At 44.8% G+C, this 23,488-nt stretch overlaps 1 protein-coding gene and 1 pseudogene across 1 annotated transcript in view; one reads left to right on the top strand and one right to left on the bottom strand.

Moving 5' to 3' along the window:
• GRM7 (glutamate metabotropic receptor 7) overlaps positions 1–23,488 on the top strand; it is a 466,404-nt gene that overhangs the window by 54,437 nt on the left and 388,479 nt on the right. The gene's annotated exons all lie outside the window — the stretch shown is intronic.
• On the bottom strand, positions 3,910–4,029 carry LOC136643026 (5S ribosomal RNA; annotated as a pseudogene).

Here is a 23,488-nt window from a genome sequence, read left to right as displayed (position 1 = left end):
CAAAGCAGGTCACAATAAAACAAACTTGAGAGATGCTGCTTGAAGATTTCCAGAGATTCCATAACCAATGTTAGCCAGCTATTTCTGCTGCTGAGCTAATATTAGTGTACTATTGATTTAACATAATATAGCTTCTGGTAATTTAACTGATATGCTTCTCTGATATTTTAGTGCAGTGGTATTCAAACTGGGGCTTCGCAGCGCCCCAGCCTGTGGGTCCTGGCCTCTGCCCCCTTAAGGGGCAGGGGCAGCCAGGAGGAAGGAGACTTGGGTGCACTTGCCCAAGCCTCCTGCAGCCTCCTGGGGGTGCAGGGAGCCCTGCGCAACCTTCAGCAGGGCTCCCCAGGTCAGGAAAAGGGAAAGCGAAGTGATCGCGCACCGCTCCGCAAAACCGGAAGCGGGGCATGATCGCTCCGCTTTCCCTTCTGACAGGGCTGCAGGGACTGGGGTGCACCCTCTAGTCCCTGCAGCAGCCGTCCCTGTGTGCGGGGAGCCCTGCGCGAGTGCCTGCAGGGTGCCCCAGGTCAAGGAAAGGGAGAGTGGGGCGATCTCTAGCTGCGGAGAGCTAGAGAGCTGAGGTGTGCTGCTATACCTGGAAGGACTGCTGCCTTAGGAAGTGGGTCCCTGCAGTTTAAACAGGCAAGCTACCCTGGTAGTGGAGTCTAGCAGTGCTGCTGTAGAGAACTGGGGCCATTGTTGGGGAACGAAAGGGGAGCTAATTAGCATAAAGTGGAGTGGACATAATTCACTAGGTAGTGTTTAACCTTGGAATCTGGCAGAACACTCACCTGAGGAACCATCAACATCTGCCCAGTGTGCTCAGGATTCAGCAGTTGCCATTTTGGCACCACTGCCCCTCTGGGTGCTGGGCAGCTCAGGATTGGGCTGTGAGTTGAAAGCTTAAACACAGAGGTTCTGCTTTTTTCTATTACAGCAGGTACAGTTGTAGGTCCATCAAAACCTATTGCTGAATGTGGCAGGGACCAGCCAGTAAATACCACACAAAAACTGTCAAAATGTCCATTAGTGGTTCTCCTTGTAATCTTGTAAGTGATTTCTCCTATCATAGGATCTCAAGAGGCAGAACACAAGAAAACTAATGGGGATGAGTCATGGAGGTGCAACATTTGTTCTAACAGCCTTGTCAAAAAGCTTGTTGTTGGATGTTATAAGCTCGCTGTTGGTACAAGGCTTTCCTTCATTGCACTGAAGTTATGAATAGCAAGCCTTAACCAAAGAGCTTCTCTTTTATGTAGTACTGGATTAAAATTAATGTCATTGGAAGACACAGCACTTTGCATGTAGCAAAAAGCATATGGTGTTTAGCCTTGAGAGATAGAAATAAAAGATCTGTGAAGGTAAAATTAGGTCATCGTATGAAGAACTTTCTAGAATATAAAGCTAAAACCAAGAGACTATTGGTGCAAGATCCTAAAATGCATATAAGGTTGTTGTGTTTCTTTTTTCCTTTCAGCCATGAAGAACTTTAGACAACAAAAACAAATGCAGTCTTTATGCCTGTGCTGATTCTCGAAATAGAAGCTGATTAATGAACATCTTTTTCCCCCCTGAATGTTGTGCACAACAGACATCCATATTGATGATAAAGAGTTGCACATTTATTTGCTTAGTAGAACTATAAGTAGTGTTCAGCTCATGTGTCACTGCCTGAAACCTACAAGGCCAGGAACTTCTCGAGGAAATATATCCAACATATAGAACAGATTGATTATCCATCTACTTGTGTAATTCTTGGGGATAGATTTTCAAACCTTGTAATAAATATCATTGATTTTTAGCATAAGTTTCATTTTACATTGCACAGATGTAGAGTTTTGTTCTGAAGTTTTGATGATTAAAAAAATGGGGAGGTTTACATTGTTTATGAATTTTGGAATTCAGCAATCATTTTCAAGTAAAAGAAAAGTGACAGTGTTTGTTGACAGCAAGATGATTGAAACTGTGGTCTTTCTAGAGACCTGTAGCATGAAAGGATCCTTGGCAGTTTGTGTGAGCGATGGAGGCCGGGCGCCCGCCTGGTGCTAATGCAGCGCCAGCCAGTGCTGGGCTAGCGTGGGCTTTTGCCCAGTGTTGGAGCTCACAAACGTGCCTTATGACACGTTTGCGACAGTGCGCACCATCGAGCTCAGGACTGGGCTCTAAGGGCCCAGTTCTTTCCAACTTTCCAGCACTGGTACAACCGCGATTGGAGCCCCATGTCAGGTTTTTGGCATTCCGGGCTTGAGATTGTTGATAGCCAGGATGTGGTAGGAGGTCCTGATATCTGGGCCTGGTGTGAAGCAATCAGCAAGGCAGCACTGCTGATGCAATCAGCTGCACCTGTTGCAGGTGGGAGTCGCATGACTCTGGGAAGATGTGTGCAGAGTCACATAGGCTATGGTGGAGTGGTGCAGTGCACCACTGGACAGCCAATCAGAGTGGGTCACAAGACTGTCTTGTGACTATGAGGTCGCCCTACTCTGATTGACTGGCCCCGGTATATGTGGGGTAAGCACAGACATCAAGGCATGGGTTGTTGTGGTGGAGTTTCTGGGTGCCATGCTGCTGGTTTGTGTACTGATTTGGACTGCCTTCTCGTCATTGTGACCTGCTGTGTCCCTGACTTCTGAACCGTTTGACTGACTGACTATTCTGTCTACTCCTTTTACCAATACATGCTTCTGCAACAAACAAGCCTGTGTCTGCTTCTTTGGCTTTGTTTGGGATCGCCTGCTTCTTGTGCTGTCTTCCTATGCTCCCGAGCCACTCTGCTATCGGGAAAGCAAGGGCTATCCTCCCCTGCTGACCTGACACCCCAGGTAAGGGAACAAATGTTCCATACCTTGAGGAGGTCTCTGTGACAGCCTCCCCACCAAAGGATGCTGTTGTAATTAGTGCACAGGCGCTGGGCTTAGCTTTAGTATTTGGTAATGACGACAGCGGGCACGCCTGCATCTGTGCGCGGAGCACACTCTGCCAGCCTTGAAATATGCTGAGTCTGAGCCCAGTTATGTGAATAACAGGATGTTAAGTGGTCATTATCTAGGAATGTGTTTTGTGGTTAGCTAGAGCCCCAGCTAGTTGTAACTACGTAGTAGCTTATCAGTATTGCTTCATGTGTTTTGAGAGTCAATAAAGGCTTGAGGAGGCTGGCCAGAGAGCGGAATCTCTCTTGCTCTCACTCCGTTCCACTTCTGGCTTCTTCCCCGGCATCTACATTTGAAACCAGTCTGCTGTCTGATTCATTTGCTCTGACTTCTTGCTACTTCAGTTCCTTCTCCCAAAGTCCCTTCAGTGCTTCTGCTTTCTGCACTCCCTCAGGCAACAAGGCCTAAGCCTTGGGTGCCTCCCAGAGCAGCATTGCACTGCTACAGGATGCAATGTGTGTTCAATTGGCATGGCTGCACCGGCACTGGAAAAATAGGATAGGATTGGGCCCTAATTTGTTAGCACTATGACATGAAATTAGGCCATTTTTGGAAGGCTCTTGCTATTTTGAGTCTGGTCATTTTGGAAATTTGGAAACAGAAAACTTATATATTAAATGAAGAAGAAACTTGTTTTGAAATTTGAGTAGACTTTTGGTTTAACCCTGCATTTTCAAAGGGAATCGCTTCTTTTGATGGAGCTTATTTTCTTGAACAAACAGCATATACAAATGAAGTAACTTGAGATTGACTTACATATATCCCTGTAGTGATGTACTTTGGAAAAATCTATTTTGGTTTTGCACAACTTCGGGCACAATCCTAACCAACTTTCCAGCAACGATGTAGCCGCAATGCAGCCCCAGGGTAAGGTAACAAACATGCCCTTACCTTGATGAAACCTCCTTGACTGCCTCCACACTGCAGGATGCAGTGCATGCCATTTGGTTGGCAACCTTCAGTCTCGAAAGACTATGGTATAAGCCTACAGCACCCGGTATTCCCAGGTGGTCTCCCATCCAAGTAGTAACCAGGCCTGACCCTGCTTAGCTTCCAAGATCAAACAAGATCGGGCATGTGCAGGGTAACAGTTGCTGCAGTGCACAGCTATTTCAGTGCTGGAAAGTTGGTTAGGGTTGCGCCCTTCACTATTGATAGGACACATCTCATGAAAAAATTTATGATGTGATTTAAATAGGGGCTGCCTGACATTCAGTCTTAGCCCATGTTGGCATCATGTTGGCATCCTTCAGTCTCGGAAGACTATGGTATCATGCTCTGAATGGTGGTTCTGGAACAGAGTGTCCTCTCCAGTGCATGAAGCCTGGGTCAAGTAGATATGGAGGCTAGACTGTTACCCACGCAGCAAATCCCCCCTCTCCACGTTGCTGAAATGATCCAATGGAAAGGCAGAAGCCAATACGGTTGGTTCCAGCGACGTCGCAGGAGTTGCCAGAACGTGACTGTGTTCAGCCATGAACTGCCTCAGGGACTCCAGCTCCGGATTTTGCCTCGAGGTTGACTCCTGAAGCCTTTTCCATAACTGGATGTAGCCACAAGGCAGTGGAGGTTTGGGATCAGAGTTTTCCTTCTCTCAGATGAGCTGCCTTCCCAGGCTAACGAGTCCCATCAACCCGGTGGCTGTTTAGTTGCCTCTTATGACAAGTACAGCCAAACTGAGGGCCTATTCTTATCCCCCAGCCCCCCTTAGCCCATGAGGGAACTTTTATCTGGCCCAAAGTGTCTATGCCAAATTTTGACTATGTTCTACACTTTTACTCTATGCAGTTTCTTAGAAAGAAAGAAAAATGTTGTGAAAAGCTGTTTGAGAGGGCTGCTTGTATTTCCCACATTAACTTTGCATCTCTTTGTTGAGCTTAATGTGCAATGCTCAGACACAGCCACAATTCTTATGCTCCATCATGCTTATTAAATCCTTACTGCTAGATGGAAGTCTGACCATGTTTGGATGGGGCTAGGGGTAGAGAAAAACACACTTTAGACCACTGTTTCCTAAACTGTTGGTCATGCCCCCCCCCAAGTGGGTCACAAGCTGATTGCTGGTGTGTTGTGAAACTGCGAAGCTGAGAGCTGGCAAGAAAAATGTACTGAACCAAGTGAAACTGAAAGTGAAACTGAGCCACTCATGCATGTTTACGTCAAAATGGTCCTGATTCAATGAACGCAGGTTCCAAAAATTTTTTTGGAAGGTCTTCCAAGCTGACAAGAAAAATGTAGTGAGTTTTATGGAAAGTGAAAATGAATCACATGTGTGCATCATTATTTTACATCAGTATTTCTACACTGTTTTCAGCAAAGAAGTTCACAAAGCAGTTTACAGAAAAAATAAAAAAAATTAAATTGCTCCCTGTCCTAAAAGGACTAACAATCTAAAAATACGCAGAACATACAGAATAATTTACTCACAAGTAGGTATAATGGAAATATGCAAGATCCCTTGAGGAGATAGGGTGTGGTGTCAACAGTGGCCCCTTGCTCTGGCAGGCAATCATGGGGTTAACACCAGGGCCTTAGATTGTGGTGAGTGTGCGGCACAGCTGCAGCCACTTGAAGGCAGAAAGGCTCTCGGGTTAAAAGCAGCATCTGCAGAAAGGAAAAGGGGCGTGGGTAGTAGAAGGAGGAAAGCTTGAAGGAAGGAAACTGGATTAATGGACAGAGGAACTAATTGCTGAAGGACTAATTGACTAAAGGACAGATGGGTGAATGGACTCTGGAGGCACTGGAGGTTGGTGAGTGGCTGCCACGCCCAAAACCTGCTGAGGGCCAAGGTGTTGCTGTAGTGGCTGGAGAAGCTGCTGTCAGGAGAGAGAAGGAAGGAGGACCTCTGCAGGTTGAACAGGTGAGCTACCCTGGCGATGGGGTCCTGCAGTGCAAAACTAGGGCCACTGTTGGGGAACAAAGGGGAGCTAATTACCTTAAAGTGGGCATAGGTTCTCTGGGTGAAGCTTGGACTGGGAATTTGGCAAAACAGTAGGCAACTGTGCTTTGGCTCTTATTGAAGGCAAGGCCACCAGAATGGTCCTAATTCAATGAATGTGGAGTTCAGCAAATGCTCCAGAAGGTGTCCCTCACCTGTAAAATGGATAAAAACAGAGGCTTCAGCAACTGGTAAATTTAAACTTTTGTTTTAGTCTTGTAAGGCTAGGTTTCCAATAGTGTGTTTTTAAAAATTGGTCCCACTGCTAAAACTTTTGGGAACCACTGCTTTCGACCTTAATATACGTAGCCTGGATAATTTATTAGTCTTTGAGTATACAGGAATTGTGCATACTTAATGAATGATACAGATAGCCAATGTTTCTGCCCTTGCTAGAGGAACCCTAAGAAACAACTGACTGCAAGGACATACAAGTCAACAGTGTTGGGAACACGAGTCACAAAAACGTGTGATTTTGGGGTACTTGGCAACTGGTGAGTCGCACACATGGAAGACTCTGAAAAAGACTCAGGTCAGGCCCCCCCCCCGACTAGGCAGTCATCCTCACATGTGCTGACTCGAGTCTGCCCGTGTCCCCTGCTTAATGTTTTTGCCACGTGGAAAACTGCATAGGACAAGCATCCTGATGAGCAGCAGGAAGTTCCAGCTGGGAGGCAGGAAAGGGTTAATGTAAGCAGGAGCGGGGAGGTGGAGCTGAGCTCTCTTTCCCATCTCTGATAGGAAGGGAGGAATGAGTGATCATTGAACAAAGGATGAGCATTCTCATATTTCCATTGGCTGAGGAAGGGCAGGAGGAGGAGCAGGGGAGGGGGAAGCTTCATTGAATGAATGGCTGCAGAAGGTCTACTTCTGGGTAGAACTGCAAGGATTGGGTCATCCTGGTAAGCTTCCCGGCTGCTGCTTGTGACTCTCCTCCCTCCCTCTCTCAGCTTCTGTCCCAGCTCTCACTCAGTCCCTCCTGCCCTGTTTACAGATAGGAAGGGGTAGCAGGGGAGTAGCTAAAGAGAATTCATTCATTCATTCACACACACACACACACACACACACACACACACACTCTGCCTGGCAGCAGCCCTGTTTTCCCCATGGCTGTCTTTTAAAAGGGGTGACTCAGCCCAGGGAGAGAGGTGAGGCTTCATAGGAATGCGGGGGACCCTCACTGAATGACCGACTGAAGAGGGACTGCTTCTCCATAGAGCTGCAAGGATTAGGTTGTCCTGGTAAGCCTCGCAGCTACTGCTTGTGACCTTCCTCCCTCTTGCCACTTTTGTTCTGGCTTTTCACAGTCCCTCCCACCCCTCCTGCTCTCTTTGCAGATGGGCAGGGACAACAGGGAAGTGGGTAAAGGCAACTCTGACTCTCTCCCCCCCCCACCCCGGCAGCAGCCCTGATTTTTCCACAGTGGCCTTTTAAAGGGGGGGGCAACTGGACTTGAGTCCATTAGAGTCGCTAAAAGGTGCCCCCGTTAGGAATTTTTCAAGTCAAATCATGGGGGGGGGGGAGGGACTTGAGTCAAGCCCTGCTGGGTTTTCCCAACACTGCAACTCAATGCCAGGGTATATTGGCAAGTGAAAATGAGACTGAATCAAGTGTTAAAGTCTCATGCTGATTCTTGAATTAGACAATACTTTTTAATTCCAGAAATAGAGGTTTAAAGGGAGGTTGAAAGACAGAAGAATTGTCATACATACTAGGATAAAATGGGTGGGTGACAGAAGAAGGCTTGCTAGAGAGGGAAGGAGGAATGAGATGGTATGTTCTGTGAGATACATTGTGCATACTTTGAATGAAAGGAAGTTATCTGTAAGTGAACCTTCCAGAATTTTACACTGTGTTGGAAACAAGATTTAGACAAAGCTACTGGCAGTTGCGTATCTGCCATAGACTTCTATGGGGCAAAAGCCCCAGGCGCCAGCCGCTAGGACTCCGTGGAAGCCTCTTTGAGGCTCCTGACAGGGGCAGAAACTGTGCTTCCGGTTTCCCAGAAGTACAGTTTATACTGTTGAGCAGGGTGCCCAAACCCCAGCCCTGGGGCCACTTGTGGCCCTCGAGGACTCCCAATCCGGCCCTTGGGGAGCTCCCAGTCTCCAATGAGCTTCTGGCCCTACAGAGACTTGCTGGAGCCCGCGCTGGCTTGATGCCATTGCTCTCAGCATGATGGTCAACTGTTCAACCTCTTGCGTGAGATGTAGGACAAGGGCTCCCTCCACTGCTTGCTGTTTCACATCTGCGATGTAGCAGTGGCAGCAAAGGAAAGGCTGGCCTTGCTTTGTGAAAGGTCTTTTATAGGCCTTGAGCCATTGCAAGACATTGATTCATAAAAGTTCCATCTCTAATATATTCATTTATGTAAATTTATTCAAATTTGAAATGTAAATTAATTCTTTTTTTCCTGGCCCCTGACACAGTGTCAGAGACATGATATGGCCCTCCTGCCAAAAAGTTTGGACACTCCTGGTGTTGAGGAACTTCAGATAGGTTTCTCGACGTGGGTGGAGGTCGTGTAAGGCTCTGTGAGCCTCTTGTGAGTAGGGGGGCGGATTTCTTTGCAGGGGGACACCATTGCGGTGCTTTGCCCTGGGCGCAGGGCTGCGGAGGTCCGCAGCTAGCTACTGGCTAACCCTTTGGGTTTAAACACTGCAAAATTCAATCAGGCAGATGAGAGAAACTCCACTTGTTAGTGGAGTTAAGCAGTTTTGTCTCTGAATAAAAAAGCTTTGTTGGAAAGAAAACAGTTTCAGTTCCCAGTTATTACAGTTTCAGAGGCCATCTTGTCAGGTCAATTGATGGTTTTTATATTTAGCATCATGTGTTTGGTTTAGTGTCATGTGGGGTACTTCTCTGTCATATGGGTGCAAACCACATGAGACACATTTCCTAGACAGATCTCTATCTTAACCAAACTTGATTTCTCTGTTAGGCTGGCATTAAAAAAAAAATGTGAGAGGTTTCCTTGCAGAGAGGCTTAGAACAATAAATTCCCTTAAGACCAATAATCCTTGGCATTTACTGGGCACCTTTTGAATTTTCAAAGCACTTCACATAGATCAGCTTGGGCACGTTTTGAATTTTCAAAGCACTTCACATAGATCAGCTTGGTAATTCTTGCAATTACCTTGTAAGCTAGATCATTGCTGCCATTCCCATATAGCCAATGAGAGGCTGAGGTCTTGTCTAAGGCTACAGTACAAGTTCATGGCAGAAGCGAGGTCAGAACTTGGGTTTGTGCTATTCTTAGCCTTTACACTTCAGATTTGCCAGCTCATATCCACACTGAACAGACATTTCATCTGTGCACAGTGCTGAAAATGTCCTCTTTGTCCCAACATGTGCATAGTCTAACCTAACTCCATTTTGGTTTCTGGCTGGCATTCCAGAGAACTAGGAAGGACTTCATTCTACAAGGGGTGAAGTCAGGCTGAACTCTTAGGTGAGGTCATGCTAATTAAGGACCATGAAGGGGAGGGAAGGCTGTAGAGCTGTGGGAATCTGTGTGTCTCCTTTCCTCCAAGGTCTTGCAAATTGGGTGCCACCCCATTGTGATAGAATTTTGCTGCAAGCACAAGTCCTGCTGCATAATAAACAAAATTCCAACTGCCCACAGGTCAGGCTACCTGGGCACTCTTTTCAGATATGTATGCCAAGAATCCTCTCCCATCAATGACCAGACAACCTGGGTCAAGTGCTCATTCAGCCATGCAGTTTGTCCTTCAGGAACTTCTCCAATTAGGGCACAATCAAGCCTTTGGAAAGACACACTCAAACTCCACTTTCACGTGTGCGTATTTCAAAGCTTCCTACTAAATATCTTCTTCTACTGGCTGACTGAAGAGGAAATCCAGATCAGCCCAGCCTCATTCAGTCACTGTTTTCTGTCTTTTGGGTGAGGGCAGCTACTGAGCAAGAGGCTCTTCAAGTGAGAAAAACCTCAACTAAAACAGAGTAGAAATCTCTGCTAGAAGAAGAGACCTCCAAATTTGAAATGTAATGGACAGCACAGTTGCCTTCAGTCAGGAAGAAAACAAATTCCGCTCCCAGAGCAGGGATAGTTATAGGACTTTGTACAAAGAATATATAGACATTCCTGACTGAAAAATGGTATCTGGAACATCTCGTGGGTAGTCAGGAGTTTCCTGGGCTTGAGTAAGTTGTTAGTTCCTGAAGGGACAAAAAGTATGCCATGGTGTGGGCTGCACCCATGCTTAGGTTGTTGGTATAAGAAGCTTTCTAGAGAAGGAGGCTGAAAAGACTGTCCAGGGGGCCTGGTCACAGCTAGGCGTAATTTATTATTCAAATAAATGAGATGCAAATGGGACCATATCAAGGTGCAGAGTGGGAATTGACAAAACTGTAGGGGAAGGTGGCTCACGGATGCACTGCCGGGCTACAGCTTCTCCTTTTGATCAATGCCCATTTGTCAGCATGATCTTGATTAGAGGAAGCTCTGCCTCTCTCTCTCCAGAGCAAAGTCCTGGTTGACTCTTTAGACCAGGGGTGCTCAAGGTTTTGGGCAGGAGGTCCACAACATCTCTCTGATACTGTGTAGGGGGCCGGAAAAAAAAGAATTAATTTACATTTCAAATTTGAATAAATTTACATAAATGAATATATTAGAGATGGAAAATGAATGAATGAATTCAATCCAGTTTATGATTCCATTCACCCTTATGGGGGGAGGGGGAATCTTCATGCCAGTTTATGATTCCATTCACCCTAATAAGGGGGGATCTTCATGCCAGTTTATGATCCCATTCACCCTAATAAGGGGGATCTTCATGCCAGTTTATGATCCCATTCACACACGCACAAATGGAGGAGGATGTTCCGCACTTTCACACACATACACCCACCTGCTCACCTGCCCCCTTGCCCTCCCTCCTTCTCTCCCTCATTTGCTTGGGCTGTCTGCCTGCTTGCCCAGCTGCATGCCTACCTGCCTACCCACCTAACCGCCCTTCCTCGCTAGCTAGGGCGGCATGTGCTGGTGCTGCTGCCTGCCTGCCTGCCTGCCTTCCTGGCTGGCTGGTCAGCCAACCAGCCCTCCCTCAGAGACATGTGCTGCAGGCTGGGCTGGGCTCCCCTCCCTCCTGCGGGATCTCTCTCTCTCTCTCTCTCTCTCCTGCACTCCCCTGGCTCAGGTTGCAGGAGGGGAGGGGAAGGGAGCCGAGCCCAGCGGAGCGGAGCCCAGCCCATGGGCAAGGCAGGGAGAGACCAGCCGGCAAGTGCGCAGAGTCTTTTATAGTGGGAAGTAACATGAGACCTGCAAGTCTCACGTTACCTTCCCACTATAAAAGGCTCTGCGCACGTGCTGGGCTTGTCTTTCCTTTGCTGCCACTGAGCTCAGCGGCAGCGAGAGAAAACAAGGCACGGAGCTCGCGCAGCAGGCCAGTGTGGGCTGGGGTGAGGGCTGAGTGCCCACTGGAGATGGGGGACCCGCAGCGGGCAACCAGGGACCCGCAGCGGGCAACCAGGGACCTGCAGCGGGCCAGGATTTGGGCACCCCTGCTTTAGACTGTCAGCCAAGGAACCATCATGGAGTTATGAGAGGGTGTGCATGTTTTGAAAAATGAAGACATTGACAACAACCTACATGCTCAAGTTAATGTACACATGAGTTGTGCACTCCATCTTTTGCGGGGTGCAGGTTGTATCATCCGAACCTACTCACACTGAAGTCAATGTGTGCAGGCTTCTGTCCAAATATATTATCTTAACTCACAGAACTCATGGGTAGGGCCAGCAGGCAACATCTTAATTCCTGTTTGCTACACAATATGTATTTATCTTAATAACTTTGTCAACTCTGGGGATTATCCACTAATAAGAATTGGTTTCCACAAAGGATGAACTGGTTCTTGTTGTATCATGTTAATAACATTGGTGTTTAATGTGGTAAAAGACAAAGTCATAGATATTCACAGGTACATATTTAATAAACTGCTGCAGGGATGGGAAAATCCAGCGGGGTTGGAGTCGAGTCTAGAATCGCCACCCCCTGCAACGCAACTCAAAATGGGGTCATGGAATCATAATGGGAGCACTTTCTGAGTTGCTGAATCACCCTTTCGCAACTCTAAAAGACTTGACTTGAGTCCCCCCTTTTAAAAAGCCCACTGTGGGGAAAAATGGGGCTGCTGCCAATCTCTCTCTCTCTCTCTCTCTCTCTCTCTCTCTCTCTCTGTGTGTGTGTGTGTGTGTGTGCGTGTGTGTGTGAGAAAGAGAGAGAGAGTTCACTTTAAAGACTCCCCTGCTGCCCCACTCCATTTGTAAAGAGGGTGGGAGGGACTGCAAGAGAGCAGTGACAGAAGTGGCAAGAGGGAGGAGAGTCATGTGCAGCAGCTGCAAGGCTTACCAGGACGACCCGAACCTTTGCAGCTCTGCTCAGATGTAGTCCCACTGCAGCCAGTCATTCAATAAGGCTTCCTCTGCCTTAAGTAGCAACAGAGCTTACAGCAGCCATGCCATGCGGTTGGCAAGTGTGATCACTACAAATGCTTCCCTCCCCCTCCCTGGGCTTATCTAGCCAATTATATGGCAAGAACCCCTTTGGGCTCCTCCTCCTGTGTCCAATGGTCATCTGTTCCTTCCTTCTTTTTAGAGACCCACTCCTGCCTCCCCCCTCCTAGTCGTTGCAAGAGGAAAACATTAACCCTTCCCTGCCTTATGGCTAGAACTCCCTGCTGCTTGCCCAGTCTGAATGTTGGCCCCATTAGGTTTTTCACGCCATGAAAACAGTAAGTAAGCACACCCAGACACAGGCAGACACAAGTCTGCCAAGTCAGGAGGCCCCTGACTCAAGTGTTTTTCAGAGTCTTTCATGTATGCGACTCACGAGTCAACAAGTCACCAAAAAAGTGCATTTTTGCAACTTGAGTCTGAGTCACTGACGAGTTCCCATCCCTGCTGTGCTGCAATGCATTCTGCTGTTTTGATGGGTAAACAATCCCTGTAGTTATTAAGTGAAATCCCCATCCACAGTGGACATATAAAACTATTTGCCCTATCCAGTTGCATCTAGAGGAGGCAGCATACTGGCAAAGACATTATCTCATGCTCTTTCTGCTTGTCTCTTTTCTGTTTAGAGGAATTCATCACTCTCTAGGACTCATCTACTTTTATCTTTGTAGTCCTGTTCTTCATATGACATATCCATTACCCTTTAGAAATCTAAAAGCCTTTAATTAGCAATTTCTACATTTGATTAGGGGGTAAAAGGAATGTTTTTATCTAAGTATTTGTGGAGATTTTTTTTGTTGGCAAGAACAAATTGTATACCAATATATTAATGTCGAATGAATTAAGAGCATGATTAGCAAGCTCACTCTTCGTTTTTTAATTTTTGTAAGAATGTAATCATGCCTTGTTAAACTAAAGATAGGTTAATGAAATGAATACTGTGAGGCAATGCTACTGATTCTTCAGGAAAGCTGGCCATAGCTGTTGTGTAACATGTTCTGATCTCATATATGTCAAACCTCCATGTGTCACTTTCATTTATTTTCAATGACTGTCGTTTTCACACAGCATAAATGTGCACATTAGGCTGTGCATTTCATGCAAATATTTTTCTCTTGTTTGCTGTTTTTATTTGCTTTTTTCTAGGCATGTTTGATTTTCATATATTCAGTTTCAGTTTTGTTTTGTCTCTCTCTTAATTGAGATTTTAAAATGGAATTAAAAGCTAATAGTTGAGAGGCTTCCCTGGCCCTCAGAATATAAATGACACTTCCGGTTTCCACAAGAAAATTGAAGTTGAGATTTTTTTTTCTCTGAATGAGCATTCTGAGGCCTACAGTGACCGTGGGCGGACATGCACGGCCTTTGTGGGCCTAGGAAAACTTCTGAAGGTGACTTAGAGCTCAGAAGTTTTCAGAGGCCCAAAATCCACAGATTCAATTCTCTACAGATTTTGACATCCATAGGGGTTCTGGAAATGGAACCCCTGTGAATACCAAGGGATGGCCTGTGCTCTGTTCTTTTAAGCTTTCCTCATCAGATATCTGACTATCTTTGTGTCACTCTCCTGAACCCGTTTCATCTTTAAAGTACAGCACCCACAACTGACCTTAGAATGTGAAAACTGTAAGCAGAGACACTAGGGTTCGTGTCACCTGGTGCAGGATGCAGGCAGGTCAACCCCCATGCAGTGGGCAGGGCAACAACCAAGTGGTGGGTGTGCATCACCCCCCATGTGTGCGTCACCCAGTGCGGCCTGCACCACCTAGCAACACCACTGAGCAGAGAGTTGTGCTATTTTCCTATTGACCTGTTAGACTGGTTGGGAGAGGATCCTTTATCAGAGCCACATGCTAGTCCTAATGTCTACCTTTATGTCTCATGGCTGCCTTCTGAGCACAATTGTGGTCACATTTTTCAGAATAATCTTGAGGATCACAAAGTAACTTTAAAAAAAAATTCCTAATTATAGTAGGAAGAAAAATAGCAGTTAGCATCACTCTGAATGGATTCAATTAAGAAGGCAGAAAGGCATAAGTGATTTTGTTTCTTATCTTGTGACAATTCTTTCCAAAAAAGGCTGCTATTGGCTTTCATGCCAGGACCTCCATTATTCCAACTGGGCTTATTTGTAGATATTTTGTTCTTTCATTCTTTCAGTAAACTGCTTATATTAATGACATATACTTCATGACTATAAAGAACTGCTTTTTCAAGATGTATTTGCCTCTTATAATCGAACAGGGAGGGGGTCCATGTGGAATAACATTAGCATCACTTATCCTCCCAACAGGAGTAGTATTTTAGCTGTAAACCTTATCTCCAGCCAGAAAAGGGCCAAAATCTAGATTAAGACTTGGAATGCTTGACTAAGATGGGCATGCTCCCAGAGTTGGGAGAAGCCAGAATGAGGTTTTTCTTACATTCTTTTCCTCGAAAGTAAGGGACTCAAATTGATATTAGAACTTTGCAGCAGTGGCAGGTCCAGTGCAGTTTTTGTAATGCCAGATACTTGGTCACTGCAAACCATTAAAACAAAGCATGGGAAATCAAGTAAGCATGGAGCACTGTGTTGATTTCAAGTATTGTATGAAAAGGATATGACTTGCAAATGAACTGGGAGGCCATTTTCACTGCTCAGGACATTTACAAGGGTCAAGTGCAAACAATGTCACTAATTGTCAATGTCAATTATACTTGCATGCTAAATCTGGGTAAAAAAATGGAATGGTTTCTGAAACTTTGATGTTAGTGGTTTATAACATGAATATTTTAGCAAAATATTATGGAACATGGATGCATGTATGATGCCTTGCTATGGCAAGTGAGTTAGCCTATATAAGTATAGAGTACAAGAAGATGCAATGCTTGCTCATGTAAGCGTGACTTGTAATTAGGTTAATCATGCAAAGCACAGCAAGTTTTAGAATGCCACATTGTTTGAATTGGGATTTGGAAATTGCAGGACCCCAGTATTTGAGCCAAATCCTGGACATGCGGGAAGGGAGTTGAATTCTAAAGTCTTGTCGTCTACTCTTAAAATAAGTGTAATCCTGTGATGAGCCAGGAATTTAGTGCTTTTTGAATTTTCGGTTGTATTCCAGTTTGTCTTCTAGTTGCTTTCCATGCCTTCTAATTCTGAACGATGCAGGATAATTCTGATGAGTCACATACAGGTCTCCAGAAATAGGTACTGTATATGGCTTGCTTCAGTGAATAATATACATGACTTTGTCCCAGTAAGATCTATGAATTGTACCATTTTGGCTCTCCTTCGCAGTCGTGATGGATAGTCCTGCAAAGTCCACTTATCTGTACACAGATTCAAACTCCAGATTGGATTCTGCGTTTATGTGAACTCTTAGGATTTGGCAAAGCATGAGAACACTGATGTACATGGTAGACCAAGCCTCTTGTGATTTAAGGCAGTGCTTCCCAAACTTCAACAAGGGAGCACTGTAAGTGTGTGCAGGGGAGGGGGAAAGCAGCAACATGATCCCCAGGTTCAGACTGCTGCTAGGGGGAGGGGGGTTTCCCACTTACCAGCTGCAGTGCCAGCTTCCAGGGGTGCAGGGAGCCCTGCAAACTCCTCTGCAGGGCTCTCCAAGACTCTGTAATAGTAAACAAAAATTGACTGAAAACCACTTCCTGTTCTTGATCAAAAACTGGAAGTGGCTTTCAGTTGAGTTTTTTCACTGTTACAGAGGCTTGGGGAGCCCTGCAGAGGTATCTACAAGGGTCTCTGCACTCCCTGGAAGATGGCACTCCAGATGGTAAGTTTGGAAAAAAAAAAACCCTGCCACTTGCAGCAGCGTAATCCTGGGGTTGCTGCCTTCCCCCCTCACCTCTTAAGGGACCAGAGCTACATGCTTCTCAGGTTGGTGGGTCGTGACCCTCCAGTTTGGGAACCACTGATCTAAGGAATTGACCACAGATTTTTAATTCATCATGATCCAGGTGATATTCTTCCCCAGCAAAACTCTCAAAATATTACATGCACAGTGGTTGAGACAGAATTTTGTGGCAACCTTATGTAAACTAATTTCCTACCAAAAATTGGATGAAGTCACACCTAGAGCATTTCTGACTCACTCCAGCTTTGCTTTTCTAATTTGAAATAGTTCGGAGGCAGTAGCAGGGGGGAGATGTGGCTTTTGTAATGTAATTGTAATTTCCCCAAATTCAGGGGGAAATGGATGCATCCACAGAAAATGGTGATTGCTATTGGTTCAGTGTCTTCCCCCTGAGATTGATGCTTTATTTGGGTATTCTGGGAGAAAAGAATAGGGCTACCAGCAGCTGCCAGGAAAATTTCAGTCTGAGGCAAAAATATAAAGGAAAAATAACCAACGCTGCTGCATACAAGTTCTTTTATGAAATGTTTCCCACAATGTCTTCATCCTCCTGCAATTTTTCCCAAATGTTGTCCCTTCCCAATTTTGAGCTATATATTCTCAGACAAGATTACCCAATGTTATGTTATCAAATGATGACTGCAACGAATGTGGACTAGCCATTGGCTTCAGTTTATGCAGTTGTGTCCAGAGTATAGCCTTAAAAAAATCTAAAGATGATTCTACAACTGTAATATGTTGTGGCAGGGGAAATAATATAAAAAGTACAGGTGTCTGCTGCTTAACAACCTTCTACTTAAGGACAGACCGCATATACAATGGTGGTCAAAGCTCAACAAAGAGGCTCTTAACAAGGCAGTCAGGTCTCCCATAGCCTGCAGCAGAGTGTCTGTTTACACACTGTTTAAGAGGCTCTTAATGCAAAGAAGAGGCAATCAGCCTCCAGTAGCCTGCTCAGCCAGAGAGTGTCTGGCAGGGAGTGTCTGTTTACACAACAAAGGCACCAGATTAGGCTGAAAGTTCACTTAATGACCTAATCACATAACAGGGAATCTGAGAATATATCCCAGTCGTTAAATGGTGCACACCTATATATACCAGATGCTCAACAAAGTAAAGAAAGAAAAACAACTGAGAGCACTGGTACTCAAACTGGTGGGTTGTGACCCACCAGCTCGTGTAAAGCTCCCTAGTCCCTTTAAGGGAGGGATGAGGGCAGTGAAGCAGTTCCCAGGATCATGTCGCTAACAGTGGTAGAAGGGGGGTGCTTTTACTTACAGATGGCAGCAGTATACTGCAGGAGGTGTGAGAAGCCCCACACAGCCCTTGCAGGGCTCCCTGATGCTTTGAACATTGAAAATAAGTGATTGCAAAGCACTTCCTCTTTGTGTTTAATGTTCTAAGCATCAGGGAGCCCTGTGGAGGGCTGCTTGGGACAATCTGTACCTCCTGCAATGTACTGCAGTCATCTGTAAGTAAAAGCACCCTCCTTCCACCCACTAATAATGCGATCCTGGAGATTGCTTTGCTGCCCTTGCCTCCTCCCCTGCAAAGACTTACCTGAGAAGTAAAACTCTCAAGAAGTTTGAAAACCACTGACATAGAGGAAAAACAGAAATGTACAAACATGAGGTCAAGAAAAAGAGAAAGGACAGCTTAACCCTGGTTTTCTTTCTTGTGTTAGAGTCAGTTAGACCATTCTTCAAACATCTAATCTCCAAACACTGGCAGTAAGGTGCAAAATCTCTCTATATTAATGATCCAGGTAAAATTAATGGCACAGTAATAAAATGATAGTCAATAAGGGACTTGAATGAAAGACATCATACCTGGAATGAGATGGAGGATTTATTTCAGACACATGGATTAATGGCCATTGAGCTGTCTAGAGTTGTGATTGAATGCTTTTTGCTATATTGGAAAAAAGCCACCTGGACACCAAAAACAAAAAACTAGTTCAGCAAAACATAGAAGGTTGATAACATCTCCAGAAACCATCATAGTTTCTAAATGGCAAGGAAACATTTAATTCTTCTTTCTCAATGCCTTTGTTGCAAGAATAAATATGAATTTAAATTTGTGGAAGGCACGTTTAGCTATGTATGAGGAGGAATATGAAAATAAATATGAAATATGAAAATAAAACCAATGACAGGTTAGGTATTTTGGACCACTGAACAATTTTTACTCAGTTCAAGCAGAACACCCCCCCTTCCTTTCCTGCTCCATAACATGCATCACTTCCTTGCTCTTCTCCTTTAGGATTATTATCTTGGTTGTCTGAGCTTTGTCTTGACTCCAGTGACTTTCATTCTGTCTTCATGATATCTTTCCAGTCAGAAGGATCAGATCATCCCTGGAAGCTTGAAAACATTGTAACACAGATGCAGATAACTTGTATAGTAGAAAGTAGGAAGAGTACTTGGAGGATGCCAACATCTCAGAGTATGCAAACATGGTTTAATAACTGCCAGAAAATGGGCAGGCCAGCCAGTGCAGGCTGTACCAGGCATTCTGTGAGCACCTACCCTGCATTGGTGACAACCCTCCATGATGAGGCTCCTTTGCATTTATATCACAAAATTAAATACTCGTGCATCTCCAGTAACCATCGAATACTGTCACTGTTACCAATTTATTTAAACATAAAATCTTCAAGGGAAATGCTGAGCATTATTGGGATATTTTCGTTAAGGATGACTCTTGAAACCTCCTGGACCTGTGGACCACTGTGGATCTTACCCTGGAATTCACAAGTTGTTGAATGTTTGGTGTGTTTTGAGTTCAGCCTCTGCCCACAATGGGTGGAAATGGAGCTTAATATTGCAAGTTGTGAACTTAGCGTAAAACCTCTGCAATATACAAGGGCTGTATGGCAAACAGCATGTCCTTGGCAGCTGGAGAAATGGAAGAGGATTTTCCCACCTGTGATTTTGAAAGCCAGTGTGTTATGCAGTGGATTGTCAGCTGTCAATACTGTCAAAATTAGGTACCACTGAATATTAACTTTGAAACATTGTCAAATAAGAACTGTTGGGTATCAAATTCAGACATCAAATAATTGGGATATATTCAAAAAGGTATCTGAGTAAACACCACACATCTACAGAATACACAATATTCAACCTTCGGAAAGGAGGACTTTTCAGGGAAAATTTGGTGCACAAGTAATGTTTCTGCTTTGTTTTGTATCAAAAGAACTTCTGGTACTGACTTGCTTGTTAAATTTTGGTTAAGTCAATTTTGTGTCAGTCCTTCAAGGTATTCCATTTTAAACTGTTTTTTTTTAATTGTTGCCTTTATTGATTATATGTCTATATTTTTTTTTTTGTATTGCTTTGTAGGTTTTTTAGCAAACCAGTTTTATCATCGTAAAAAAAAATACGCATCAGCCAGTAATCTCTTTCCTGTGCATAGAGTTCGATGCAGCTGTGAGATCATTTGAACCTTCTTTTCTTGGGGTTGCCAGGATTGCATGAGAGGCACCTCTATTCAAGTACCTGCAAAGGGCTACAGACAATGGCCAAAAGATCTGTGTCTAATCTTTAAAGCATATATATGATGTTGGGAAGCAGTGTAACCCAATGAAGTTATACTGTTTGGTTTCTTCATAGTGGTATCTTTTTTTTCTTTTCTTTTCTGATGTACTTCTTCTCTGCAGCAGGATGTGCAGATCTGGACTTGAAATAATGTTGAACCATCTACACCTGTAGCAAAAATAAAATAAAAAAATAAATCTGTATTCCGCGTAGTGTTATAAGTATGGAATAGTGTAAGATTTTTAAATGAGTTGGAAAGCAATTAGAGGATTTGCTGGTGTCTGGAAGGGCAATAAAACAGCTTGAGGCTCTTGTGAGTCATGCAGAACCCCCACATTGTATTAACCTCTGCTAATATTTAATTTGCACTTCCTGTGTTAGTTGCTTGTGCTCAGAATGACTTTGTAGGCTCCCAGGGGTTTCTGAAGTACCAGAGTTAATAAACTCCCATAATAGGATTGAAGGAGCTGGGGATATCCTGAAATACCTAACACTGTCGTGAGTGCTTAACTAGAGATCACAGCCTATTCCTCCATTTTTGTATGCAATATTAGTTCAACATTACAGAAATATTTTTACTGAAGTATTTTTAAAAATAATAAAGGTAGCTTGCACTCTGCAGTCATGGATGTTTGACTGACCATCCTTTATGAGCCAAGAGTTCCTAGTTTAAACTAGTGTCTATATTGGACATGGGAGGTTGGTGCAGATGAACCACCCACTGTGATTAGGTTGTGGTGCCCTGGCATGTTGGGAGCAACCGGTAGACCATAAAATTCTCATACATTGCTTATCCTGTTAGCATGGACAGGAGTGATGGAATGACTAACATTCAAGGTGATTCCTAGAAAATGGAATATTAAAGGAACAGCACTGTAAGAGGAGAAAAACTGGACTAGCATTCTTTGGAATCATAAGGTCTCTTCCAACTGGAGACTGTTTTTCCAATTTGTTTAATGTTTACTTTTTGTTTCAGGATGTACTTCAACCCCCTTAAAGAATAGTGCACATAGATTCCCCCCCCCCCATACTTTGCTTGAATCTTCATGACGGATATTCTTTTAATCAGTACGAATGATTGTGAGAACAGAACCACAGGTTTCTAGTCTGGAATAAAAGACAGTTCTCAGCATGAGTATTAGGAGTCTGAGAAAAGTCCTGCTGGATCAGATCTCAAAGCACAATCAAATCTGAGCATTTTTTTCCAACTTTGTCTAGTCAGATGACTGTCAGAAACTGGTGTGTAGACAAAAGTTCTCCCCTGTCGTTTTTCCAGTATCTGATATTCAGTATACCACCTCTGCAAATGGAGATTTCATTTGATCAATTGTTGCTAACAGTTCCATGGAAACTTTCCCAAGACTCCACCATTAGCTAGTTTTATTAGCTTGGCTGGAACCAACTGGTATTTGGTTCCTCATCTTTCAGAATTGTCTCATCAGATTCAATCTACCATTATACGGGGTGAGATGTTAGAATTCTGAACTTTTCCATGATAGGTGTGGAATCTTATTTGCTATATACTCACTACAACTCACTACATGTAATAAATGAGCATACTGCAGGAAAGGTTTAGCACAGATCTGTCCTAATTTTTCTGAGTTACTCCACACAGTATGTATGTTTATGTGGGAAAAGTTTCAAAAATACTGCTCCATTCAAAACAGTTCAAAATTCTACCACTTCAGCTTACCATCTCACTTGGCATAATACAAACCTAGTATAGGGTAGTGGTTAGGAGACAGATCAGGTCTTCCACAGTTCATGTTTCACCTCCCTATCTTGAACTCATGTAGGGCCTTTCCTATCCAACTCTCCAGCACCAGTGCGGCAAAACTAGCAGGGTGTGTGCTGCATCCTGTAGTGGTGGCTGCCTCAAGGTAAGGGGATGTTGGTTCCCTTACCTCCTTCCCCTAACGTGCCTCCCCCACACCCCCAGCCATGCCTCCCCCCTTTCCATGCCTCCCCCCTCCCCGGAACGCCTCCCCCATGCCACCGGCCACTCCCCCACCTCCCGTTCCGCAGCCCGGCAGTCTGGGAGACCACCGAGCCACGGAACCCAGAAGCATGCCGCGTGCCAGCCCAGCTCCGGCCGGCACTGAACTAGCTCTGGCAGGAGCCCGGTGGTAAGCCCCGCAAACATGCCTTACGGCACGTTTGCGACTGTGGTCCACAGCACGGAGGCATCCCACAGACCACAGGATCGGGCTCTTAGTTACTTAATGTGGGCCTAATAATTGGTAATATTATTGGCTTCAAGGAAAGCATGATGAAGGCAGAATGATAATTCTCCAGAGGAATACGTATCCATACCGAAAATTGCAGACAAATATCTTTTTAACTGCACTGTATTTTCTTCTGAGATGAAATGTGGAGGTTTTCAGGTTTGTTTACATATCTTCACTGATGTATAGTTTTGTGTGTTAAGTTGCTGCAACTAAGACAAACTCAGAAGTGAATGCTTTTTGATAAAGAGGAAGATCCCTTAAGACACCTTACTTGGATGTTTGCTGAGCACATTTGCAAACATTGTTACTTTTAATTAGGGGAAAAGCTCTCTAACTGAGAATTGTCTCTTTTGAATTATCTGTAGTTTGAGAGAAGGGGGAAAACCCTGCATCAGCAGACAGTTTAAAAAGCTTTTTCTTCACAAAAGGAATTGCTTAGATTAACTAATATGGATGCTTATCCTCTGAGAACAGAACTTCCTTCTTTTTTTTAAAAGGGAAAAGAAGTCTATGTTTAAAAGTTATATGGCAATGAAAAGACAAGACGGCCAGAAGAATCTGAAGTTAGGGTGGAATGAACTTCAGCATAGCAGGTGGATTCAGCAACAAAGTCTTCCAGTCTTGAAAATGTGAACTTAGGAACTGAGCCCAAATGATTTTTCAAATTCAGGACTGACTCATAATGGGCTCATCCTAGCATAGGCCTCCAGTGTTGCTAGATAGGCTTGCCCAGTCAGTCCTCCTCTTTCCCAGACCATCCCCTCTTGTGAAGAAAGGGAGGTTTACTAGTAGAGTGAGTTTGTGGCAGCAGTAGAATCCTCACCTCTAAGGCCTGAACTGAGCTTGAAGATCTTTGGAGCACCATTTTCCCAGGCTTTCCAGGAACAAAGGATCTTCCAGATGAGCATCCAGGCCTTTTTGTTGTTGCCAACCTTCAGTCTCGAAAGACTATGGTATCGCGCTCTGAAAGGTGGTTCTGGAACAGTGTCTAGTGTGGCTGAAAAGGCCAATTCGGGAGTGACAATCCCTTCCACACCGGGAGCAAGTGCAGTCTGTCCCTGGTCTGTCTCCCTGGCTATGGGCCTTCCTTCTTTGCCTCTTAGCCTCAGACTGGTGGCCAAGTGTCTCTTCAAACTGGGAAAGGCCATGCTGCACAGCCTGCCTCCAAGCGGGCCGCTCAGAGGCCAGGGTTTCCCACCTGTTGAGGTCCACTCCTAAGGCCTTCAGATCCCTCTTGCAGATGTCCTTGTATCTCAGCTGTGGTCTACCTGTAGGGTGCTTTCCTTGCATGAGTTCTCCATAGAGGAGATCCTTTGGGATCTGGCCATCATCCATTCTCACGACATGACCGAGCCAACGCAGGCGTCTCTGTTTCAGCAGTGAATACGTGCTAGGGATTCCAGCACGTTCAAGGACTGCGTTGTTTGGAACTTTGTCCTGCCGGGTGATGCCAAGAATGTGTCGGAGGCAGCGCATGTGGAAAGCGTAGCTGCAGGGGAACTGACATGGTAAATTTTGTGAGTGC

This window comes from Tiliqua scincoides, chromosome 2, assembly GCF_035046505.1.
Source record: "Tiliqua scincoides isolate rTilSci1 chromosome 2, rTilSci1.hap2, whole genome shotgun sequence".
Taxonomy (NCBI): Eukaryota; Metazoa; Chordata; class Lepidosauria; order Squamata; family Scincidae; genus Tiliqua; species Tiliqua scincoides.
The sequence above is the reverse complement of the archived record's forward strand: the minus strand, read 5'-3'. Positions and strand labels throughout refer to the sequence as shown.